Here is a 22,583-nt window from a genome sequence, read left to right on the forward strand (position 1 = left end):
ACAAAATGAAACATATAAGCCAACAATTAAAATATTTATCATCTAACAAAATGAAGCATATAAGCCAACAATTAAAATATACATATCAGCTAACAAAATAAATATATCAGCCAACTAAAAAAACATATTAGCCAAATTATGTCAGCCAACAAAAGAAAAAAAAAAACATATCAACCAACAAAAGGAATATATTAGCCAACACAAAAACCATATCAGCCAACACATGAAACATATCAGCCAACGAGTAAAATATATCAGCCAACTCTCCCGCACCAAACAGTTCGTGTGTCCGTACGCACACAATACCTTCTTATTTTCTAATGCATATGTGTTTTTTTTAAAGTAAAAGTTATGTTAAGAAAATGGTAACATTTATAATATCACAGGGTAACTTTATATACTTTTATGTACTTTTAACTCGTCTTACAATAAATTATTAAAAGTCCGTCTTAATTAAGAATTTGTGAGGTGTTTATATTTATATTTATATTTTTTACCGTTCTAAGAGTGTAGACCTCTTTTCTTCATTATCATATTTGTATACTTAAAAAAGATAGAACACATACTTTGTTATTTGAAATATTTTTTTATGTGTGTATGTGTATTGTTTGTCATATACATGCCTACAATTGGCTACATTGATATATGTTGGACACGCCAATCAATATGAGAAATAGGGAATTTTCCGATCAATTAATTGGTTATTATGTACATGCTCTTGACTTCGTCTAAGACCAAATTTTAGCCTTCTACGCACGGAGCACAACAATAATACTCCTTACTAGAAAGTGGAGTATTTTCTAAGCAAAGATGAAATTCAGTTTAATAATGCAATACAATGATGCAATTGTCGCCATATTATAGTCAGTTTCTAACTGCTAGAAGCAATGGAGCCATGGATGGTTTCATTTTTTTGGGACATCTCCGATTCCCCATCCCTATCCCCATCCCCTTCCATGAGTGGCCCACGACCCCAAATTTAAATCTTTTGTCACAAATTTTAGGTACCTTAACTTTGTTAACCAAATACAAAAACCGCGTAAAATGAATTTATGTAAGCAAATCCGAATAGTGTTTAAGTCAATTAGTATTAGCATTAAATAGCATTCTAAGATAATATGGCCAAATTTAGCGTGGTCCAAGAGTGGCTTTTCACAATTCTTAATTAGCTTGTCTATCGGTCATTTCTAAGCTATTTCAATTATGCATAGTCACTGTGTGGAGTCAACAGTCTAGCTAAGTGATAAGGTAATACGCGTTAGGTGTCATTTTAGGTGAAAGTGATTAGGAAAAACACGAAAGAAAAAGAAAGTAATGGTAGATCACACAAGCAATTTTTTTTCCAATTAGTGATCATAAACATTATACTATGTCATTAGAGAATTTAAATTATACTTCGCATTGAATAATAATTATATCCATCCCTATTTACCCACCTCAACACCTTACAGATATTTTGCACAAGATTTTATATTATCCGACTCACGGTAATACTTTCTTAACAAGAAAGTAGGACAAGTAAATTATGGTACTCCAAATAGAAAAATAAAGCAAGTAAAATGAAATGAAATAGGTAGATAAATTCTATACGGAATAGATTTTAAGGGAATAATGATGAGCTTTATTAAACTTAAGCACCTACAAATATCTTTCTTGCAAACATGTTCCAATAGAAAGAAATGGCATTAAAAGTTCACAGAATTCTTCCAAGGTGTAACTTTGGATTATTATTATTATTAGCCTCAAATTAAACAAGCTAAGAAACCCAAGAACATGTACCATATCTTATTTCGGAGAATATCATCTCGACTCATAGGGCCAAAATTGATGATTAGTGACAATCCTACAAAAGAAATAGGAGAAAAAAGTATCACGAAATTATTCTTTTTACAAGAATTTGATTACAAGTAATTGATTTTCAAGGTGATCGAACTGAATAAATGCCTTTTTTCGATTTGGACATATCAAACTTAGTCTAAAATATAAAAACACTTACGAATTCACGAAGAAGATCCATTGTAATATTTTTATTTTATTTTTGTTTAAATTCCTTCGAAATAATGATCATTGACAAAGTGTAATGTTAACAATAATGTTTTCATTGATTTCTTTTTTTTTTTTTTTTTTTTTTTTTTTTTTTTAATGAGTTAATAAGATGGTCATGTTCAATTGGTTTTTAATATTCTTCAAGTAATATGACTTGGTTTAATTTCAACCCCTTACCTCCATTCTACAAGGACAATCGTATATTATATTCTTACTTCTGAGTTAAGATCATAGTTGGGGTCCAACTTTTTGGAAAATATTGTATTTGGGGTCTAACTTTTTTCTACTTAGTGTTTGGGGTCTAGAATAGTTTTTTCGGTGAGATTTAATTAATTGTGTGCAAAAAACCTAGACCCTTAGTTAAAAAACTTGGACCTTCTAGTTAACCAATAAAAAAAAAAATTCTTTCTTTTCTTTTTTTTTTTTTTCAAAAAAATAAAACAACCAATTAGAATAATTGAAAAACTTGGACCCTTCTAGTATTTTTTTTTTAGTTATAGTGATATTATTTCCTATATGATACTTTTTATTATTGATAATAATTTAACTTAGTTTGTTTTTTTTTTTTTTTTTTTTTTTTTTTTTTTTTTGGGTAGTGTAAGCAAAATACATAATTATCTAATTTGTTCTTTAATAATAATTCATGTTTCATTTCAATAAATATGTAATAAGAAGAGAATCAATAAATTTTGTTATATTTCACAATTTTGTAAGACAATCTTTCACTAATTAAAAGTGTAAAATTGATAATAATACTAAGAATTAAATTAATAGTAAAATCTTTTAATACAACTAATATTTGAAACAATTTAATAAAATATGAATCTTATTTATCAAACTTAAATTTAAATAAAAAAAGAATATGCATAATTGACATATCGTATTAGGGCCTGTTCACAATTACTGAGTTGAGCTGAACTGAACTGAAGTGAAATGAATATTTTATGAGAGAAGAAAATTAGGAGGTGAACTGAACTAAACTGAATTGAATTAAACTGGACTGAACTAATTGGAGTTAAACTGAACTGAAATTAAGCTGATTGTGAATTTTTTTTTTTGGAGATTTTATCGCACCCTTATTTTAGAGAATTCAGATACAGCAAAAAAATTAAAAATTATTTTGTAAATAATTATGATATTAATTTTTTCTTATGAAAAATAATTATTTTTATAAATTACCAAGTCTTACGAAGTATTACAAAATTATTTTATTGTTTGAAATAAATCAGATAATTTTTGTCACCCTTAAAAAAAAGTGTTTTTGTCAAATTAAAAAAAAACAATTTTTTAAAAGCGTCTAAATTATTCATTGTAATTTAGAGAACCAAATTAATTTGAAAAAGTGGTATATGTATTCCAACATTGTATTAACTTTTATTATTAATATGGAATCTTTGTATAAAATTTATTAGTTATTTCTATAATTAAATGCATTAAGGGTATAAATTTATTAGATAAGGGGTGTAACTTTTTTACAAGAGTAACTTTTTTTTTATCTAAGTTTAATGGTGAGTTAAACTAAGGTTAACTCACCGGAATTTCTAACCTAGACCCCAAAAACAAAGTAAAAAAAAGTTGGACCAAAATACAATATTTATCAAAAAGTTGGACCCTATTTGTTATCTTAACTCTTTTACTTCTTACTTTTGAGTTGTGAGATCGAATCTTGTCTAGTTTTTTTTTGCTCTGTCAATATAAAAAAAGTTTCTAACTAGGGAAATATTGGAATTATCTGTTAATTGATTTAATTTCTTGATTAAAATTAGGAAAAATACTATACCTTTGTTGCATGCATGGCTTAACCTAATTTGTTAGCGGACATTAGAGGTGTCAATTCGGATAATCGGATAGAGTTTGGGTCGGGTCTATTCGGGTCGGGTCTGTTCGGATCGGATATGCTCGGGTCAAAATTATTCTTATAATTCGGATTGGGTCGGGTCGGGTCAAATTCGGGTCATGGTCTATCGAGTTCGGGTCGGATATGGGTCGGATCAACTCCAGATCGGTTCATGTTCGGTTCGGATAAATTCGGATCGGGTTCAAAACGGGTTTAACCGGGTTAATTTCGAGTCGGATGAATTTGGGTCGGGTTGATTTCGGTTCGGTCAAGTTCGGTTTGATTAAGATAAGGTGATCCGTTGATTCATTAAATTGGTCAATTTCAATTCAATTCCTTTTTGTGTTTGGCTGGATTTTAATCGAGTTGACCCAATTCATATTTAAATAAGATTATTTTTAAACTAGAGTTATTATTGAGTTTTTACCTTATTATTGGGTCAATATCAAGTCATTCATGTATCATACGGAGTATATTTTATCGAGTTAAAAGAAGAGGTTTTGATATTCAAGTATTACAAACTATTTGTAGCAAATTTTAGATGAGATGAATATAAAGCTTAGAAAATAATTTTATGTAATTGGGTATATACATGAAGTAAACTTGTTACTTCGGATTATTTCTTTGTAGTAAAAAACGTAAACTTATTAATAATAACGGAGCAATATAAGAACTTGAATAAAAAGGTCAAAAATTAATTATGGCCTGGTTAAATTCGGATCGGGTAAAAATCAAATCGAGTTAAAATCGGGTCGGGTTAATATCAGTTCGGGTCAAAACAGATCGGATTAGATCGGTTATTTGCCGGGTCAATTTCGGATCGGGTTGAACTTGGGTCGGATCAAATCGGTTCGGTTAGAGTTCAGGTCGGGTCAAACCGGATTCGGGTTGAGTTCAGGTCGAATCAAATCGGTGCCGGGTTAAGTTTAGATCGGGCCGAATTCGGATTCGGGTTGAGTTCAGTTCGGTTACAGATTGGGTTTGGGTCTTGAATTTCTCGAATCAAATCGGATCGGTTACACTTCGAAACGGATAGCTTTTTTCGGGTCGGTTCGGTTTTGACACCTCTAGCGGACATAAAGAGTATTTATAATTATATACTTTTAATTAATCATAGTAGTCATACTTATACCACTCTTGTAAATTTTGAAAACATTTTTCTATAATATATTTCTTTTTTTGTTTTTCAAAAAATTGAAAAACTGAAAATATAAAACCATAACAATGAGCCCTTAGTAAGTAAGGCCACAAGAAATAACAAGATGTGGAAATTTTTTTGGGACAAAACACCACAAATTTGGCTCCTTTTCTGTTTGTAAATTTATTAAAGTTAAACAATCTAGTGTTTAATGGCCCATATAAAGGCCATTGGGCTTATATAAATCCTTAAAGTTAGTAGATCTAGAGTTCTGATGGCCAACATTAAAGCCCATCTGACTAAACTAATGGGCTTCTTTTGTGATTTCTGGCTAGTCTTAAGGGGAAACAAAAAAATTCAGAGATGAAGGGGGAAAAAAAAAGAGTTGAAATTGATAAGTTAATTGATAAATTAATTGAAATTAGTAAGATAGTATTGAATAAATGAAAATGATAAGGTGTTGAATTTATAAGATAATTGATTATATATGATGTTTGGTAGTTCTATGATAGACTATTTATAGATAAATAAATATGATAGTTTCAATTAACATTATATTTTATGATGATACTCACATTAACCTCAACTTAATTAATCTCTTTTTATATTCAAAGTGTGTGTCAACAGAATGCTAATTAATTAGGGTGCTTTGAATTATTAGAATCTTATCATTTAAAGTGTCTAAAATAGATTGTCTCTTGTCAAAAAATTAAATTGTCATTTGTCAAACACTCAAAACATATATATAGCCAAATTATTATAATTCTTCATCCAACAGTCCAATACTTCCAGGACGATTGGCACGGATAAGTTCGCTAGACTTGAAACAAAGATCTCATAGAGTCATTGCTTCAAAAAAAAAAAAAAAAAAAAAAAAAAAAATCAAAATCATAGTGTCATAGTTTCAATTTAAGATGATCAACTACAGAGCTGTGTTCCTTTGCCAAAAAAAAAAAAAAATAAAATAAAATAAAAAGAATAATTGTTAACAAAATATAATCAATTTCTGAATTTTATATAGAAGGATATAATTGTTGTTATCCATACAAAGATATGATAACACGGGGTATTACCCGAGGTCAAAAACTAGTTTATACAATATGAAGAAAAAATACATCACATAAATTTGTGTTTAATTATAAACAAACCCAAAAAAATAAAGACACAATAAAAACTCCAAAGTTAATAGCAAATCAAAAACCATAATTAACATCGAGCTTTTAATTTAAGCTGAATTTAATCATACTGAAGAAACATTAGCATTATTGTTCCCCTCAACCGTTTCCTCTTCTTGGTCCTCATTAGCTGCCTCTTCTAATGACAAACCCTTAGCTTCAGGCACCAAGAAAGTAAACAACATACCAATGAAATTAATCACACCAAGAACAATCAATGAGTTCTTCTTTCCGATACCGGCCGGGTAGCCGGCATCCCTCTTTGCCGGATCCTTCTCTTGGGAAGCGTACACGAATCCGAATGCTCCTACTATAGCCCCGGCTTTACCAGCCGCGGCTGATATACCATGGCAAGTAGACCTCAACCTAGCCGGGAAGACCTCAGCGGGTACCACGAAAGTAGTAGCATTAGGCCCAAAGTTAGCAAAGAAGAAAGTAAGCCCGTACATAACAATGAACCCAATACGATGCTCCCTTTGACTCCAATAATTGTAAGGGAAGGCAATGGCAAACATGAAAATTGTCATCATTAGGAATCCCATAAGTTGGATAATCCATCGCCCTATGACATCGATTAGGGCGACAGTGAACCAGTATCCAGGGACGGTTCCACAGAGAGCGATCAAGGTTTGGGCTCGCGCCACCTTGTAGACCTCTCTAATAGCACTCATTTTTCTTGCATTAGGGATCCAACCAATAGAGGTGAAAATATCTTTTTGGAAGAGATTTTGACTGTAAAATGCAATGTCGAGTAAGAACCAAGTAGTAGTTGTTCCAATCAAACGTAGGCCGTAAATTCTTGCAAACTCCTTTGAGAATAAACCGAATTGTTGCTTCTTGTCTTTCACCATGTCTGCTAACCTATCTTCATCGGCGCCAATATCTGTCTGTAGAACTTTAGACATGTCTGCTGCAGCTAGCTTAGCATTCTGCGCAACCAAGGCCGTGTACCTTTTGAATAAAAAAAATATATATTTATGATTAGATTCGTCTCAATATAAATTTATTTATTTTAAATATTTTTATAAAACAAATCTATGTAACGAAGATAAATAAAATGACAAAATGTTACCTAGCAGTCTCAGGCATCTGCATACGATAATAGTAAGTCGCACCAGCAGGGAAAGCACCAAACATCAAGATGACTCTCCAGATGTAATCGGCTTCCGGCGTAAGTGAACCAGCAGGATCTTCTTCAAAGCTAGGAGGCTTAAACCGGGCTTCAAAACCCGAAGACACAATTAAGGAAACAACACCACTTACTAGAATCCCAACACCTTGCATAGCAAAAACAGCCGCGATGAAGGCACCTCTAGTCTTTTTGTTAGCGTACTCAGACATGATGGTGGCGGACAATGGGTAGTCCCCTCCAATACCAAAACCAAGCCAAAATCGGAAGAAACAAAGAGTCGTCATGACACTCTTAGCGGTGTGCCCAAAGGAGAGGCCGGAAGCCAAGGAAGCGAAAACCATCATAACCAAAGTAAGACCGTAGACTTTTTTCCTTCCTAATTTGTCACCTAACCAACCAAAGAAGAGTTGGCCGGCTAAGGTACCACACAAGGCCACACCATTAACCGCAGCTGAGACATTGATAGGGAGGGTGCCAGGGTGTGTAGGGTTCGGGTGAGTGTAATAGAGACGGCCTAACAATTTTGTGACCAATGAAATGGAGAATAGATCATAGGCATCCGTGAAGAAGCCCATACCGGCAATGATGATTGCCGTGAAATGGTACCATTGTGTCTTCGCTACATCTAGCGCATTTAGCACTTCCAATTGTTTTGCTTTCACCATTACTTCCTATTTTTGTATTTTATCTGCAAGTGAAAAAAAAAAATTAAAAAAAAATCATGTCAACCTATAATACGTACTGTAGTAATTAAAGTTACTACTTACTAGCACTTCTATCATAATTAGATTCCTACTTCTCTCTATTATGTGAGGAATAAATGCTAGAAATAAGAATTTAATAAAGGGACAAAAGAAGTAATAATAAGACTACATATATAAGAACAAATTAAATTAGGAAAAATCATTTACTTTAAAATTGTATTACATAGTACAAAGTATTAGATAACAGAATGATATATATACAAAGTATACTATAAGGTATTTTTTTCATTTATATACATTATGATATAAAGTACTTTGCATACATATTAAGAAGCTTAAAATACTAATTAAGAATTTAAGACCAACCTGATTATTAGTGAAAAGATGGAAAAATGGAGCTTGAGAAGCTCCTAATTAAACTTAGTTGGAGAAAGAAAGATGATTGAATTGTGGGAAATAACGGTGGAAGATGCTGTGTATATATATGCATGATATATGCCAGCACAAGTTCATATTATGGAATTAATTAATTATTAGTTGTAGCATTTATTATAGCTTAATTAATTAATGTGTTAATATATATGCTGTCGTTTCTGAAAAGTCTTTTACATGTCCTTTTCTTATATTGCGGGCAAGCTTCTTTAGGCCGATCCACATTTTTTATGGAGTATTATTTCTATTATCATTATTTTTGTGATATGTGGAAGTCAACAACAGTTTTTTTTTTCTTTTCTTTTTTTGAGGAATGATTGATTTAATCAATATACTCCAATTAACCTCATCTCTTTTCTGGTTAAAAAAAAGTTTGAATTAGTAAATATAATCAAATCAGACAAAAGGGTATACATGAAATGACCATTTAAAATTTTGGTAAAGCTTTGTCAATAAAGAAATGTGCACAAAAATTAAGGGATGAAGTTAGTATATGAAATCGCAACTCTCAAATTGAAAACTAGGTACATCTCACAACTTTTTTTTGGTCCTCTTAATCTCTTATCATTAAATAAAAATTCGAAGTTGTTAACTTCATTCTATTTTATAGTAGGAAATTTGAATGCTGATTGCTTATCATATCATACTCCAAAATTAAGTTCCTTTAGTTAATTGTCCCGTTTGGTGGTAGCGTTTGAGGTAACAGTTAGCATTTTGATCTGTCAAAACATTACTAGGAAAAAATTGAGAGTGTTTGACAAGATAGCGATTCTAGTAGCGATTAGCGAAAGAGGTAGTGTTTAGGTAGCTTTTCTTAAACGTTAAAAATAGTAGCGTTTAGAAGTAGCGGGTAGCGTTTGGTAAATTTTTATTACTTTTTAAACAATATTTATATGAATTTTGATATATTTTAGTATTGCAACCGTTACTTTTGTCAAACACTCATACTATCAACCGTTATTTTGACAGCTAACCTCTACCCGCTACTAATTGACAACTACTCGCTATCTTAACAACTACCACTACTCGACCGCTAAAAGATACTCGCTACCGCTACCTTTTCCAAACAGAACCAATGTCTTTCTCATCCCTCCGTAACCTTTTAATTAATAAACACTCCATATTCATAACTTTTATATTCAACAATATAAATTATACTCTTGTATATAAATAGAGGTTGATGGATTTAAATTTGTGACCTATCATATACAAACAACCCTTATTATCACTCGAATGTTGCGTAGCCTAAAAATCAAGGATCGGTTAAATTGATATGAAAACCATGCGATGAGTTTATATGTCAATCCTTAATTTTATTTTATACTTCGTAGATACAAGTATAAGTTAAGTACAATACTTAGCTTGTACTTATCGCCTCCCTACAACTTTGTCGATCATGTTTGGGGTTTCGTTCTCTACGTTGACTTTTTTTGGGGGTTGGGTGGGTATCTCTATAGAAAGTCAAAAGGGCTACGTATCAAACTATCTATACCAAATTGTCTAAAAGCGGATGATGTAACCAAAAATAGAAACTTAATCATCATATTAATCACAAAAGGCCAAACTAATCAATATAATTAAATACTCTCTTATTCTTTGATAAGTATTTGTTGATAGAAGTTTAGTACGGCTACTTATTAGTAGTAGGTATTTATATTATCAATATTTTGCAATCATCTCTATATTTTGCAATCATTTCTTTTTATTTTTTTATTTGTAAAGAAAAAAAATAAAAAAATAAAAAAAAAAACCAATTTTGATTTCAAAATTTATGAACGAATACAAAGGATGTACAAGTACAAAGCACAACGTATGTAGGAATTGAAAATCAGACATACTGAGTACAAATTATGATCAACATTCAAATTAAAGAAGTACTCCGATCCGTAGTCTATCCGTATAAGTTATGGAGTACTCCATAAGTCTCTGAATTGCATGGCTGTAATATTAATTATGCCATGATGAACTTAATTGACGTGATTTTCCTCCAAAGTCAATACTTATTACACTTTAATATCGCCGATATTTTTAGTAGTCTAACGCAACATGTAAGCCAAGTAGGCAACTAGAACATGAAATTGTCACATTTCATAATTTTCATGTCATTTATTTTAATGTAACCAATTAATTGCAAGCTTAATTATGTGTTGTTGTAGCATGTTGCATGTAGATCAGTTGATGTTAGCATATTTGCACGTTATTTAAACAACGAACTAGGATAGCATCTGAGCATATAGTCTGCTACTAGCCAACTATGCGTATTACGTACTTGTATAATTTACGGATAGTTTTACTATAACGTACAATACTTATTTTGTAGCTACTATAATCTTTGATCCGATATTTCATTTTTTGTGTTCTTTTCGTGCCTAAATACAGTTCACACTTGACTTATATGGATCCAAATTTGACCATAAATTCCCGTTAATTTATAAGAGATTATATATATACTCATCTGGGATCTTGTTGGATTCGTTACGTTGTATATTTTACTAATATACAGATTTTATACTTTTTACGCGTATGAAAATAGAGATATAGACTTTTTAATTTTTAAGACACGTCTTAGAGATCATAAAAAGTCAAATAAGAACTATATTTAGGAACGGGGGAGTATTAAATTTGTACCCAAGACAAACTTTTCATTGGGAAATATATACACCTTCACCTTCAATACTTCTTCTCTGAAGTCCTGCCGCTCCATTTCTTTTTCTCAAATTTCCTTACGCTCTCGATCATTGATGAAATAATTTCTTGGTAAAAATTACTCACGAAAATACGAAATCCCTCTCTAGTTTTTGTGGATATGGATATATAATTACTAGATGAAACCCGTGCGATGCACGGTTTGTTTGTTTTTTTTTTTTTTTTTCATATTTATGTGATTAAAATTGTTATTATATTAGTTTTAAAATATTAGATAAAATTCCTAATCTCAAAAGATAATATTTGTATTTAATTAATTTAAACTTTAAACTCTCATTCGTCAATTTTGCTTACGTGACATTTGAATAATTTAATTGTAAAAGAAATTAATAATGTCTTATTTAATTGGCTACAATTTAAATTTATAATCCTACGTGACGCTCTGAAAAAATTGAGTCATACGCGGCTTTTTAAAAACTCGGGGAAAAACTCCCCTTTATATATATATATATATATATATATATATATATTAGATTATGATGTATATTACTCCGTATATTATAGCTCATATTTTGAACTCTTCTTGGGTTAGATGAGGGAGTTGTAGAGAGTATTACATCGTTATAATTAAGCTAATAAAAATGTAGAATAAATTCACAAAAAAATTTATTTATACTATAATAAAAACATTTTCACTAGAATTAGCCGTCCTATTATTTCATATTTACAAGTACAAAATAACTTTGTAGAGGGGTTATTCTTTGACTTGAAGGGGGACAATCCTTAAAAAAATTGTACTGTTATTAAAATATTCTCCAAATCCAACATACAAGTCAAATTTGCTGCAGTGAATACAAATGTTACGTCTGAAACCCTGATACATGAACTCGAGCAACATGCCTATATTAAAGTATTTTATATTCCCTAAAAAAGAGTTTAGAATTTTTATTTCTAAATTTTATATTAATCTTATTATCCCAAGGTGATATTATATTATTATGTATGCATGATGTGCAATCACATAGCCGATGAAATAGATAAACTTGATTTATAATATTTTGTAAGAAATAAATTTTATTAGGATTGGAGCATCTAAAGATAATGCGCGTACTAGCTAAGAAAAATCTTTAGATTCATCTCAATATATGGAATGTTTAAAGATTGTTATTATCATGGCATCTAACTATATGTCTATATCCAAGTACGAAGTACAGAAATATAATCGACCAATTTCCCAACGCTTGATACTCCACCACGATTACGATTATATTGTAGTTGGCTTGATGCTACAATGATACAAGTTTTTTTTTTTGTTTTTTTTGAAAAACTGGATGTCATTTGAAAAAAAAAATAAAAAAAAAATAAAAATAAAATAATAATATATAATTAAGCCATCCGATCCCATATCTCCAATTCTCAAGATAAGATTTTTTTTTCTTCCAATTATTCGGGTTACTAACAAGGTAAAAAATTTTCATATCCATTGGAATAATATTTTAAAGACATATCAATTCTTATGAGCCAAGGCCTAACACACATAGTATAACAAATTTTTTTTTTTTTTTTTTAGAAAATTTTGTGAAAAACTAGCTATTATAGTCCAGAATTTGCGAGAAACTACCTATTAAAAAAATGTTGTAATTGACTACCTAATTTTTGAAAAATGTTGTAATTTACTACCTTAGGTCGGAATTTGAAGTTTGACCAAAATTGTCCGGCGTTGACTTGGTCACGTTGATTTGGGAAAGAAAGGGGTCATTAAGTGTCACGTGAAGGTCACATGACCAAGTCAACACCAGAGAATTTTGGTATAACTTCATATTCCGACCTAAGGTAGTAAATTACAATATTTTTAAAAAATTAGGTAGTCAATTACAATATTTTTTTAATAGGTAGTTTCTCGCAAATTCTGGAGTATAATAGGTAGTTTTTCACAAAATTTCCTATATTGTATATTGCCAGACATGATGAATTATATATGAAACGATTGAAAGAGTTATAGACATGTACTTCATAATGGAAAAACGTGAAACCTTCTTCTATTAAATGTGTGAGATTAGGTCTAACCATACTTGTCATGTGGGACACTCATCGATCGATGTGGGATATTCAAATGTGTTATTTAATTTGAAAGATCATGCTTCAAAGAAACGACACTTGTGAAAACTCAAGCAAAGAAGTTTATTCAAGCTTCAAGCAAGGAAGAACTCCATTAATGGAGGAAGAATCTCCAGATTTTACAGAGAGAATTCGGAGCTTATAAAGAAGATGAAAGCAGAAAATGAATGAATGATATTGACAGCTAACTAACTCTAAGCCTATTTATATTACAGGTAGTTACAACTGTATTAAGTAATAAAAGAGCTATGCTCACTGTACAAAGTCATAACATAATATGTTATAACTGATTGTGCTGAGCTGGCAACCCACTGTCCTCAATACCCCCCCCTCAAGCTTTGGGTGGTTTGAACCATACCAAGCTTGGAAAGCAATTCTGCAAACTGAGCTGATGGCAGGATTTTAGTAAAAACATCAGCTATCTGACTTGTGGTAGGTAAGTAGCTCAGCTGGATTAGACCTTCAAGAACTTTGTCCCTTGTAATGTGGCAGTCTATCTCTATATGTTTAGTCCTCTCATGGAAGACTAGATTCCGAGCAATGTGAAGAGCACTCTGATCCTCACAGTGAAGAGTCACAGGTTGTAGATCAGAAACTCCCAACTCTTCTAGTAACCTTACAGCCCATGTAACTTCTGAAGCAGCTGATGCCATTGCTCTATATTCTGCTTCAGATGATGAAGTAGAAGTAGTTGGCTGCTTCTTGCTTTTCCAACTAATAGGGGAATCTCCCAATAGAAAAATGTACCCTGAAATAGACTTCCTTGATTCTGGACAAGCACCCCAATCACGGTCAGAAAAGGCTTGTAACTTGAGCTTATCAGAACCCTTAAGTAGAATCCCCTGTCCTAAAGTAGAAGCTACATACTTGAGTGTATGCAACAAAGCTTGATAATGAGGCACCCTGGGAGTCTGCATATACTAACTTAGAGTCTGAACTGTATAGGACAAATCAAGCTTGTGTTTATAAGAAAATTAAGCTTTCCAACAAGACACCTATACAGGAAAGGATCATGAAACAGATCTCCTTTAGTTGAACTCAGTTTCAGTTTCTAAGGCAGAGGAGTAACAACTTTTCTATCTAACTACAAAGAAACAGATTCCAAGAGTTCCTTTGTGAACTTTTTTTGAGTCATAGTAATGCCCTCTGCAGTATGACTAATCTCAATCCCAAGGAAAAAACTAAGTAAACCAAGATCCTTGATACCGAAAGTTGTATCAAGGTGCTACTTTAAATCAAAAATTGAAGCTGAATCTGTACCTGTAACTATCATATCATCTACATAGACAGCAACTATGGTAATATGAGCCCCTGACTTCTTGATGAACATAGAATAGTCATACTTGAACGGAACAAAACCCTTAGTTACCAGTTAACTCACTAATTTAGTAAACCATTGCCTTGATGCCTGTTTTAGGCCATACAAGAATTTTCTGAGCCTCCAGACTTTGTTTCCTGGGTTTGGAACCCCTTCTGGCAGCTTCATGTAAACTTCTTCATGCAAATCTCCATGGAGAAAAGCATTGTTTACATCCAATTGGAAAACAGGCCACTTTTTGCTTGTAGCAAGGGCTAGAATACTTCTCATAGTAGACATTTTTATTACTGGAGAGAAAGTTTCTAGATAGTCTATCTCTTCTTTCTGTGTGTATCCCTTAGCAACTAATCTAGCTTTATACCTCTCCAAAGAACCATCTGCCTAGCTTGATTTTGTACACCCACTTGTAACCTATTGGTTCTTGCCTTTTAGGAGATCAACAATATCCCAAGTATTATTCTTCTTTAGTGCTTCAAGCTCATTCTACATTGCTAACTGCCAATTAGGATCCATAAAAGCTTGCTTATATGAATCAGGTTCTGTCATATAAGAAAAAGAAGCAATTAGGCATTTATGAGCAGAAGGTAAGTCATTGAAATACACCAGATTACACCAGTGCTTCCTGATGCCCTTTCTTAAAGTAGAACAATCATAAGCACTCAGATAGGAAGGAGTTTTAGTAGGTCTAGAAGAAGTTCTGAGAGGGGAAAAATGAGAAATATTAGAAATATCCAGAACCTCAGTTTGATTATCTGGGACAAAAATTGGTTCTGTAGTGATAGATTGGGTGTAAGTCTTATTTTGTGTTTGGTTTTGAGTAAGGGAATGTGTTTGAGGCTGGGTTTGGATATGGTTAAGGGGTTGTGTTTAAGGTTATGACTGATTACTTTGCACAGGAGTGTGTAAATTGAACATGTCAGGGAAATCATAGGAATAATTAAAGGCAGTGTTTACAGGCAGGTAAATTTTGAAAGTAGAAGAAGATGGGGTAGTTGAGGATTCAGAAAAATGGTATGGAAAATGTTTTTCATGGAAGACAACATCTCCAGAGATTTGAGCTTTCTTTGTATGTAAATTCAAAACCTTATAAGCTTTCTGGTTTGAAGGATAACCAAGAAAAACACAAGTTTGAGCCCTAGGGTCAAACTTTGTTTTGTTTTGCTTTATAGTTGATGCAAAACATAAGCATCCAAAAACTCTCAAGTGATCAATGTGAGGTTTAACTCCAAAAAGTATTTCATAAGGTGACACATATCTCAAGACTTGCAGGGGCATCCTGTTAACTAAGTGAGCTGCACACAATAAACATTCACCCCAATACTGAACTGGAACCTTGGACTGGAAATACAAGGCTCTGCTAGTCTCTAAAAGATGCCTGTGTTTCCTTTCAACCACTCCATTCTGCTGAGGAGTTTCAGTGCATCTCTTTTGCACTACAATTCCTTTCTTATTGTAGAATTGTAGGAGTTCTCCCTTAGTTAACTCCCTTGCATTAGCAGACCTTACACAAAGCACCAAAGTATTAAATTGAGCTTCAGCATAAGCAACAAAATCTTGCATAACATGCACAACATCAGAATTATTCTTAATCAAATGTACCCATGTATTCCTTGAAAAATCATCCACAATAGTAAGGAACATATTAAAACCATTATAAGTAGAGGTTTTATAGGTCCCCACACATCTACATGAATCAGCTCAAATGGCTTTCTAGTCTTAATACTACTGACTGAAAAAGGAAGTCTTGTTTGCCTGGCAGCAGGACAAACTTGACATACACAATTATCTAAGCAATTGCCTTTCAAATTTTCTTTGAAAAATTGCAATCTATGAAAAGGTAAATGTCCAAATCTCAGATGCCAAAGTTTGGACTCCTTCCTGTCCTTATTCTTCAAGCTAGCATCAGAAGAAGATACATGTGCAACATGCTTATTAAAAGTGTCTTCAAGGTTCCCAAAGCTATCACAACCTTGTTGAGCTTGAGTGCAGTAAAGACCATTTTTTAGTTCACCAAGAACTAGTGGATGAGTAAGATGAGGCCCCTGAATAGCACAAGTGTTAGCTGAAAAATTCACAGCACAATTCATGTCTTTGCAAAGCTTATGTACAGAAATCAAATTGAATTGAAATCCCGGTACATGCAACACATCTTGTAATAGGATATCATTACTCAATTTGACTGTTCCTATATGTAAGATCTTAACCCTTTTTCCATCAGGTATAGTAATAGTATTGTCCAAATCACTCATTAAAGTATATGACTAAAAAAATCTCAGATCATGACATATATGATCTGTTGCACCACTTTCTATCAACCATTTTATGCTAAAACTAGTCATAAGACAGATTTTACCTGCAAAGAAAGCATATCTAGCATTGTGAGTCTCAGCTTCATCAGTGCTAGACCCTTCTTGCTTGCCATAAAAGCCAAATATTGGTTGTATTGATCTGTTGTCATCTGAACCTGCATCTCAAAGTTCTTACCATCCATACAATTATCATCAACATTTTCTTCTCCATCAGTCTTAGCTAGATTTGCAGCTTTGGCCTTAGCAGCATTTCCAGTCCACCCTGGAGGAAAACCATTGAGCTTAAAACACCTTTCCATACCATGTCCTGACATTTTACAGTGATCACAGTACCAATTTGAAGGTCTCTTTCCTCCTTGCATCTTTCCATTGAAAGGCTGATTCCTGTTAGACTGCATCCCATTTCCATTATAAGAATTATAATACTGTTTGTATCCCTTGTCTGTTTGCCTATCATAGAATCTCTTCCTGTCAGCAGCAAAAGCCATGGCTTCTGAATTCATTCCTGCAGCAATCCGACTTACTTCCTTGTGCCTCTCTTCTTGCATACACAGTCTGTGTGCTATGTTGATAGTTGGCAAAGGCTACATCATCAGTATATTTGTCCTGACCAAAGCAAACTTATCATCCATCTTTATCAAGAACATCATGAGTCTTTGATCTTGCTGAGTCTTAAGTACCTTCTGTGTTATACCACAAGCAAAACTTCCACAAGAACATACATGCAAGGATTCTCACTATCAATTGCATCCCATATTGTCTTAATTCTAGTGAAAAACTCAGTCACAGACTCATCTTTCCCTTGTTTAATATCTATAAGTTCCTGCTGTAATGAATACAATTAAGTAGCTGATGTCTGACCAAAACGTTCCTCCAAATCCTTTCATATCTCACTAGTAGTCTTATAGAACCAAACACTCTTAGCAATCTTCTTGTCCAAAGAAAATAGTAGCCAACCAACTACTAAATCTTGACACCTCTGCCAAGCATTAGCAGTATAATCTGTACTAGCAGGTTGAGGTACAGATCCATCTATGAAACCTAATTTATTTCTGGATGAAGTTCATAACATCATCGTTCTTTTCCAATTATTGTAACCAGTTCCATCAAATAAATCATTCACCAATTTCGTATTGGAATTGTCAGAAGGATGAATGTAAAATACACTACCAAGCACAGTTGTAGGATCAACAGAATTTCCAGCAGCCATTTCAATTTCAATAGCACTTCCAGAAAAATCGACTTCAATCAAGAATCAAGCAGGAAAAACAAACAACAACTTCGAGCAATTACTCGCAATCAAACAAATCGCCAGAAATAACCAAAAAACTTCAGCAGATCAAGCAATCACCAATGATTTCAGACAACCAGTACAATTCCAGAAATATCAAGCAACTTCAAAGAATATCTCAAAACAAATGAGTGAATACCTCGAAAAATCGACAACAACAATTGTCGAAGAAGCAATGAGAAAGTGCAGAAAAACAATCACAAATTCCAGTTTCTCTGCTCTGATACCATGTGAAAACTCAAGCAAAGAAGTTTATTCAAGCTTCAAGCAAGGAAGAACTCCATTAATGGAGGAAGAATCTCCAGATTTTACAGAGAGAATTCGGAGCTAACAAAGAAGATGAAAGCAGAAAATGAATGAATGAAATTGACAGCTAACTAACTCTAGGCCTATTTATATTACAGGTAGTTACAGCTGTATTAAGTTAAAAGAGCTATGCTGACTGTACAAAGTCATAACAGAATTTGTTATAACTGATTGTGCTGAGCTGGCAACCCACTGTCCTCAATAACACTTGATCAATTTCTTATTAGGCCACATTCATGTTTATGTTAGGTTAGCGCATTTGCAATGCTGCAGTATATTGATTGTTCGTTCTTGATTTATACTTGAATGACACTAAGGTTGGTTGGCTATTGTGGGTATACCCTATTAATAATTCTAACAAAACCTTACTTGTGTGCTACTAAAGGAATGAACAACATTCGAGATAAACCCCTTAACTATATTCATATGGTGTACAGAACGCCTATCATCATATAACTGTTGCTTTTTCTTTGTTTTTTTTTTTTATTGTATTTATACGCAGAAAAGAAAGTGGTTGTCTTAACTAGGCGTTCTGTATTAGATTGAATATAGAACACCTCCAATTGGCATCTTGTATACTTTATAAGGCACCCTAGTTGAAGAACACCTCTAAGGCAACCTATATTATCTATTTTAGACGTTCTGTATGACCTATTTTGTGGTAGTGTTGATATAAAAACCTAGTTATAAATGGCTCAACAAATCTAATAGGTCTATGCCAATTGCCAATTTGCTATTGGACAAGCTAATTCAAGAAGGTTGAGAAGATTTTCAACCATTTATAAGCTCATATTTATAGTTTGTTCCATGATAAACTAAGCTAATTGGTGATATGATTGAGGATATAAACGACTATTATTTTAAAGTGGTTTCAACAATTTTCTCCCGAAATCTAGTTATTTTTGGCATGATTAGTTTTGTGTCTCATCATTATTATTTTATGATTTTATGTATGTGTATATGTTGCAGACATTCACTTGTATGTTTTTGCTATGAGGCTATGTTTACCGAGTTGAATCCATGCTCTATGCTCTTATCCGCATCTAGCTCATGGCATGTCTTAGTATGACATTTCAACATGAGCGATACAAGTAACCCGTAGCATCCCCATGGCTTTGCGCACAACCCTACATAGCCAGGCATTCGCGGTCATTACTGTGTCACGGGCCTCTTGGCTAACACTAATTCCTTCAACCTACAAAAAAAAATAATGTAGCGTCATATATTAACGTTCAACATATTTCACTACACTCTTACCATAATCCTAATAATAACCTTTTGGTTTATGATAGAATATAAAGTCATTAGTCGACAAGCTTTTGGTTAGAGTAACACGAGTTAATAATTTTATAAAATCTATCATAAATTACTTAAATTTTAAATATTATTTTTAAAATTGCGGAGTTTATAATTAAATAATAAATAAAGTACAGGTTACTAAAAAAGGAAATAAAATACCCTAACATTAAGAGAGAAGGAGAGACAAAGAAAAAAAAAAAAGGTGCTAACCTGTCTAAAGCAAGAGTTGCACACTAAATTAGAGGGAGTTTAAAACTGGTGAAGGTTTTAAAGGACAGTAATGAAACAAAGTACGTATTAATTAGACATTCTGCCGGAAATATCGCCGGCATATAATTAGCATATGCTCGTATAATTTATGCTTGGATCTTTTTCGGCATCTTTTTAGCATATACTTTAGTCTAACAGTCAACTACATTTGTTTTTTGAGTTTACTTGATTATCATTTACGACATTTACTAGTTAATAATGTTTTAATAATGAATGTTTCCACGATTTGGAACTGTCACTTACATGAGTACATGTAACTTACTTGTAAACTTAACTGTCTTTTAATTATTTGTTTGAACTAATCAAGTATTCGTATGTGATAATCTTTTTTTTTTTTTTTTTTTTTTTTAAAAAAAAAATAAAGTGTACCAAGTTTGTACATAGTAGTTGACTTTGTAGGACATGATTTAAACTACATATGTCTAGCTGTTTGATTGAGAATCTGTATGAGGAGAATGGACAAAGAGGGTTGGTATGGGATTAGATGGAAAACTTTATCTGGTTTGGTCTCATGATCTAATCTAGTAAAATTAGAATAAAAAGCACGGAGTAATAAGTTTTTGAAATAAATAATCAAGCATGATATGTTTGGTGAAGGTAAAGGGAAACTCACATTGTGACTTTGATGATACAAATTCGAGCCCCATCTTCTACATTTTGCTTAGGAGTAGAGGATTTCCTTACCCTCGCCCCCCTAATATCAAACGTTGACTTACATAACTGAACACTCATGAACTTAACTCGCAATATAAATATTTGCACCAAAAAATTTCACCCCAATCTAAACCGTACCAAAAAAACAAGTTACATATCCCTCTATTTCCTAAAATTTCTTTCTTAAATAATTTTTTTCTTCCAAATTTGTTCAAATATTATGAGAAAAAGCAAAATTGAATCCCACTAGTTTGCATGGCAAGGATGAATTAATTCATGAGATTCCATACCCCCCCAAAAAAAAAAAAAAAAAAAAAAAAAAAAAAAAAAAGTGAAAGTTTGACAATTAGGTGTCTTTGGGTCAAGAATTCAAGATACTTCAATGCCTATAAAGTGTTTGTATTTATTTCAACGATCCTGGCCCATCTCAATTCGTTTGGCTTGGGCTTTCAATGGTACAATATTTATCGGTGCTCAAAGTTTATATATAAACGATAAATTAAGAAAGATCAAGATAGTAAAAAAATATTCTTTGGAGTTTGTTTTGGTGTTGAATAGGCCCATTAATAGGATAAAAATTTATTGGCTGATTATGGAGTATTACTAGTAAAATGACTTTTGATGGTTTATTTACAATTAATTTCCTCATAGCTAATAAATCTTAGGCTCCGTTCTCTTTACCTTATTTTTGCCGAACTGAAATTATTTTTACTGAAACAAAATTATATTTGCTGAACTTATATTATTTTTACTGAACTTAAATTAATTTTACTGAACTGAAATTATTTTTGCCGAACTGAAATTATTTTACAGATTTTCTATTATAATTTTTCTTTAAGAAAACTGAATTATACTGAACTGAACTTATTTTACTGAACTGAAATTATTTTTTCTTAACTGAAATTAATTTTAATGAACTGAATTTATTTTTAATGAAGTGAAATTATTTTTACTTAATATTATTTTTTAAGGTGAAGAAAACAGGGCCTTACTGGTATAATCTAAGCTTTAGCTCTCCCTACCGAAAAAAAAAAATACTCCCTCCGTCCCTAAATGATAGTCCCTTATGGGCAAAATTCAGTCCCAAATTGATAGTCCCCTTTGGTATTTTCAAGAAGCATTAATGTTTCAGTTTTACCAAAATACCCTCATTTTTTTTGTCCTTTTCCTCTGTCCTTCCCATATTACCCCCGTAATTTAATTTGATTGTTGTGCCATTTTCTCCTAAATTTCTACACTCTTCCTCTCTCTTCTGGCATTTAATTTCTTGTCCCCTCTTTCTCTCTCTTCATTTTTCTGCATTATCTCTCCTAAATTCTTAAAGAACCCTAGTTTTTTTTTCTTGTTCTCTCTCCTAAATTCATGGGTTTCTAGTGACGATTTGGTTGATCGAGTTGCAGATCGGTAATTGATAGGAACTACGAAGCAAAGCCCCCTAAAAAAAACAAAAAAAAATCGCCATTTTCAGGCCAAGGTATGCGTATTAATCCTACTTGTTCGTTTTTTTTTTTTAGCAAGTATGGTATAATTTGGTACTTGGGGGTTTTTCATAGTGGAAAATTAATTATATATGCCTTTGGGTTTGGTAATCTGGATGGTTATGGTTTCGTACTCAATTTGATGTTTTTTTTTTGATGTTTTTTTTTTTTTTTTTTTTTACTTACTGTATTTTTTTGTCTCAATATTTAGCTTATTTGTTGTTCAATTTGTAGATCTTGCTAAGTTATTGATGATGGTTATTGTTAATATTGACTATTCTAATTGCTTGGTGTGATGACTGTTCTTTTTAGTGAATTCAAATTGGACCTTGTTATGTCAATGTTTAGCTTAATTGCTTTGTCAAAATTTATTTGTACTCCGTATATACTCCATATAAAATTAATTCATTTGTTACTATATCGGTTTGAA

At 32.2% G+C, this 22,583-nt stretch overlaps 1 protein-coding gene and 1 pseudogene across 1 annotated transcript in view; one reads left to right on the top strand and one right to left on the bottom strand.

The window, feature by feature from the left end:
* LOC145564174 (phosphoenolpyruvate carboxylase kinase 1-like) overlaps positions 1–22,583 on the top strand; it is an 86,788-nt gene that overhangs the window by 38,622 nt on the left and 25,583 nt on the right. The window lies entirely within an intron of this gene.
* Positions 6,262–7,993, bottom strand: LOC145562906 (putative inorganic phosphate transporter 1-3 pseudogene; annotated as a pseudogene).

The sequence above is a fragment of the Chenopodium album genome, chromosome 10 (genome assembly GCF_948465745.1).
Source record: "Chenopodium album chromosome 10, dcCheAlbu1.1, whole genome shotgun sequence".
Taxonomy (NCBI): Eukaryota; Viridiplantae; Streptophyta; class Magnoliopsida; order Caryophyllales; family Amaranthaceae; genus Chenopodium; species Chenopodium album.